This window comes from Lacerta agilis, chromosome 2, assembly GCF_009819535.1.
Source record: "Lacerta agilis isolate rLacAgi1 chromosome 2, rLacAgi1.pri, whole genome shotgun sequence".
In the NCBI taxonomy this organism is placed as follows: Eukaryota; Metazoa; Chordata; class Lepidosauria; order Squamata; family Lacertidae; genus Lacerta; species Lacerta agilis.
The window spans coordinates 15549103-15554301 of NC_046313.1; positions in this window are offsets into that span (position 1 = coordinate 15549103).

The window sequence follows — 5199 nt, forward strand, 5'->3', positions numbered from 1 at the left end:
TCTCTGGATTATTGAACATGAATTCTTCCCTCTAATCTGATGGGGCATTTCTTGCTGTTTCCCTGCCCCCCCCCTCTGTTTTTATATTCAATTTACATATTTTGTTACTTTTCTGGGGGTTACTTTTAATGGATGCACAAAGCTCTCTCTCCACCTCTTTGACACTTTTAGAGTAAAAACTGATTTAAAAAGAGAGCACCTCAGTTGTAATATTCCCACATAAAGATATTCACGTGGGCATAGGGGAAATGGTTCGACTTGTGAAAAATGGGTGGGTGCTTTATGGCAAGGGTGTGGGGAAAGAAGGTTCTTTTTATCATATGTGGTGGTCTTGTAGTAAAGTTAAAGCTTACTGGGAAATGATACACGGTGAATTGAAAAGGATGTTCAAAATAACTTTTGTAAAAACAACAACAACAACACCAGAAGCTACTCTTTCGGAAATTATAGAAACAGAACTACCTAAATTCAATAGAAATTTATTTATGTATGCTACTACAGCAGCAAGAATGCTACTTGCCCAAAAGTGGAAAGAAGCAGAAGTCCTAGCAAAGGAAGAATGGATAAAAAAACTTATGAAATATGCAGAAATGGTGAAACTTAAAAAAAGAAATAAGAAAAATAAGAAATCAAGATAGCAAACTTTTTTTAAATAAAAGAATGGAAATTGTTTATTGAATATTTATAGATAAATTGCAAACAGATAAAAATATTGGCAGGATTATTGTAATAACCTGCAGTTTCATAGGAGTATATATTTACAGTAGATAATTAAATGTGGAACGCCCTCCCATCAGATGTCAAAGAAATAAACTTTTAGAAGACATCTGAAGGCAGCCCTGTTTAGGGAAGTTTTTAATGGTTGATGTTTTAATGTATTTTTAATCTTTTTTTTTGGAAACCCAGCCAGATGGGTGGGGTATAAATAAGTTGTTGTTGTTGTTTGTTTGTTTGTTGTTGTTTGGATATGCAGAATATATATATTAAAAAATCAGGAACCGCAGAAAGAGGGGGGAGGAAGTCAAAGTTTGTAATGTTAAATTGGTTGTAAAACTAATGGAATGTATAAACTTGAAAAGTATAAATTAAAACTTTAAAAAAATAAAAATAAACCCAAGAGTTCCAAGAATATGTTTGGACCTCTTCTGATGCCCAACTAGTTGCTCTGTGGAGAAATCTAGCTCATTCGAGTTATGAGGAGTATATGCCTTTTTCTTCCTGTACATTTTATGAGATGCTACTGCCGGCAGAGTAGCCTACTCATGACCATGTAAACCTCAACAAAATGCAAGGAGCAATCAATGGAGTGAAAATGGAGCAAGCAACAGAATGGCGGGATCAATTCTCATTAGTTCTCGACATGCTAATAAATGCTAGCAGGGCAAGAGGAGTTTCAGAAACAAGTTAATTTTTAATGTATTGCCATTGCAGAGAAGTTTGAAAGCCTCTTTAAGTGAGACGTCAGAGTATGCACCTTGATTTTGCTTGGCATATTCCCTCCGTATGTCAAATATGAATTTTCCCATCCCTCCCCCCAATAATAATAATAACAACAACAATAATGTGGCTGACTCAACAGTGGGAGCAACAATCCTGACATTTCTAATACAATTCTTAGTTCTTGGGAACTTTCCGATCTTAAAGAATTGTATCTTTTAAAAGACAGAGCAGGGAGTTTTCTCCTCCCACTCCAGTCCAAAACCCCTAGATGAATGTGATTGGGATGAAGTGAAACCCCCCCCCCCAACTCCATCATCCCACTAATGGGATTCAGAAACCTACACAACTCGCTCACAAGGCACATGCAAGATTAACGATGTGTCGTCTTTTTCATATTGCTCCAAATTTCTCTCTCTCCTTTTTTTAGATAGTGCAGTCTAGATTGATTTGTGGCCTTTGCCCGTTTCCATACATCTTTACTTTGACAGCCTTTCCCTTTTTTTATGAGCCTGGCTTTTATGTGCCTCCGCAAGTTTAAGTTGTGTTGCTGTTAACTTTTGCCTCGGTGCCTATGGGGACGGAAAGTAGTTCTAAGGTTTGTGTATGTAATTGGTAGAGCTTGTAGAATGAGGATGACTGAACTCTCTGGCCCAGCAGCTGCCTGCAGGTAGTTCCTGAGGAGGAAAATTAATAAAACAACCCCTGATGCATATGGTGCCTGAGGTGCAACAGAGATTTGACGGGGTGTCTTCACTTTTTGAACCACAATGAAGGGGAGCAATAGGATCTATGGAGGCCCAGAGATGCAATAATGTGAATAGCACAGAAACATCTTCTGATGACACAGAGCATGATCAAAAAGAGAAGAAGAAGAAGAAGAAGAAGAAGAAGAAGAAGAAGAAGAAGAAGAAGAAGAAGAAGAAGAATTTGGATTTGATATCCCGCTTTATCACTACCCAAAGGAGTCTCAAAGCGGCTAGCAATCTCCTTTCCCTTCCTCCCCCACAACAAACACTCTGTGAGGTAAGTGGGGCTGAGAGACTTCAGAGAAGTGTGACTAGCCCAAGGTCACCCAGCAGCTGCATGTGGAGGAGCGGAGACGCGAACCCGGTTCACCAGATTACGAGTCCTCCGCTCTTAACCACTACACTACATTGTGACATTGTTGTTGTTCAGTCGTTCAGTCGTGTCCGACTCTTCGTGACCCCATGGACCAGAGTACGCCAGGCACGCCTATCCTTCACTGCCTCTCGCAGTTTGGCCAAACTCATGTTAGTAGCTTCAAGAACACTGTCCAACCATCTCATCCTCTGTCGTCCCCTTCTCCTTGTGCCCTCCATCTTTCCCAACATCAGGGTCTTTTCTAGGGATTCTTCTCTTCTCATGAGGTGGCCAAAGTACTGGAGCCTCAACTTCAGGATCTGTCCTTCTAGTGAGTACTCAGGGCTGATTTCTTTGAGAATGGATAGGTTTGATCTTCTTGCAGTCCACGGGACTCTCAAGAGTCTCCTCCAGCACCATAATTCAAAAGCATCAATTCTACGGCGATCAGCCTTCTTTATGGTCCAGCTCTCACTTCCATACATTACTACTATTGTGACATTATACTATTATTAATACTAGCATTATCATTTCCGTACCCACCGTATCATAAAATAGCAGCACCCACAGATGAGAAGTAAGTTTATCCATGACTGAAATAGGTAGAACCCTTTAGATGGTGGACCTGTAAAAGGATAAAAGGGTGTGGGAAATAATGAATTGGGGGGGGGATGTTTAAAAGTACTTAAAAAAACAACAACAAAAAACAACAACCCACAACAGAGTTCTTTTCATTGGGGATAATTCAGACAGAAATTCCCAGGTGTCAAAAATGGTTATTTATGTATGCTACTACTGGGGCCCGTGTTTCGTTAGTCCAAAAATGTGAAACGGGCAAGGTCCCAACTAAAGAAGAATGGCAACTTAAACTGACAGAATATGTGCAGCTTGGAAAATGCATAGACCCTCGCTGTGGCACCCCCGGGGATGCTCGTCGCTTGCTGTGGCACCCCCAGGGATGCTCGCCACAGGCGGTGCCGCCCTCATGGGCAGATCATCCCACCCCTGTCCCTGGGTGCACAGCATGTGCGCCGCTCTGGGTGCTGGAGTGGCTAGCTTTGCCTCTGCTGGAAAGCAGAAATTTTGGGCTGGGTACCATTTTGTGAACTCTGGCAGATGTGGGTGGTTCTTAAGGCAGAGGACCAATGACACTGTGGATTGACTAGGTGTAAATGGACAAGAAATAACTTTTAGACTATGTGTATCTCCATAAAAGCCATATGGTCTAGGCAAGGAAAGGGGGGGGGATCTTTATTTTCCTTCCAAGGATTTATTTGCTACAAATCATCCACAGTATGTCAACACATGGCTTCATTAAGTTCAGGTACTTGAGCTTCAGTTGAATTAAATTCTGCATCACACTTAATAAATATAAGGGAAGGAGACATTTATGTGTTCACTAAGCCCATGTTTGGGAGTGAAGTTAGGAGGTTTGCTGAAAATATTTCAAAAATAAGTGACAAGTGGTGTTCTTAGTTATGCTCGTTTTCTCTTTTTCTTTAAAAAAAAATATTAATTTAAACTTCAATAAAACGTTGTTCAAGACAAAAAGTGGAGAAATGACAGGCCAAATGAAGCCTCCCTTATTCATTATTTTAATAAAACATTTGTGTGTTTACAAATTGAAAAACAGCATCCAAATATCAACCCTATATGCAAGGGTTGGTGTGGGTGTGTTTTTCATGCCATGTTTGGCTGTTAAATTTTCTCTCCCTACCATAGCCCACGGCATTTGTGGTTCAGGCTGACTAGCCTGCACTTCATGTCCAGTCTTTGTTGGATGTATTATTTGAAGAAAAGGTGGGCTGAAAAATAATGGACAGAACAGTCTATTTCCATTCCATGTCCCTTTTGAGAATAAAAACAAAACAAAACAAAATAAAATAAAATTCCTTCCAGTGGCACATTAGAGACCAACTAAGTTGGTTCTTGGTATGAGCTTTCGTGTGCATGCACACTTCTTCAGATACACTGAAACGGAAGTCACCAGACCCTTAAATAAACCCAGATGCCAACTTTGCTGCCACATAAACCCGGACAACACCATTACTGGCCCCAACAACATCAAACATACCATCTCAGGACTATTTAATTGCTCATCTTCCAACATTGTGTATGCCATCAAATGCCAACAGTGCCCTTCAGCTCTCTATATTGGACAAACAGGCCAAACCCTACGCCAAAGGATAAATGGACATAAATCTGATATCAGGAATCATATGACAGAGAAACCAGTAGGAGACACATCAATCTCCCAGGACATTCTATAAAAGATCTCAAAGTAGCTGTCTTAATACAAAGGAATTTCAGAAATAGACTGGAAAGAGAAGTGGGTGAATTGCAAATAATCACCAAACTTAAAACCATGGAGAAACCTGGTCTGAACAAAGACATTGGATTCTTATCTCATTATACAGGACAAAGCTATCTTTAACCATCTCACCCCTTGCCTTTCCCTGTAAGACCCAGTAAAAATTGCAGTCGTTAACAGTCGTCAACAGGTTTTCCACACCTATCAGCTGATCACCCGTTCCCACCACCCTTCTGAGTAATACCCCTCCCCACTCCCTCACTATATTTAAGGGTCTGATGACTTCCGTTTCAGTGTATCTGAAGAAGTGTGCATGCACACGAAAGCTCATGCCAAGAACAAACTTA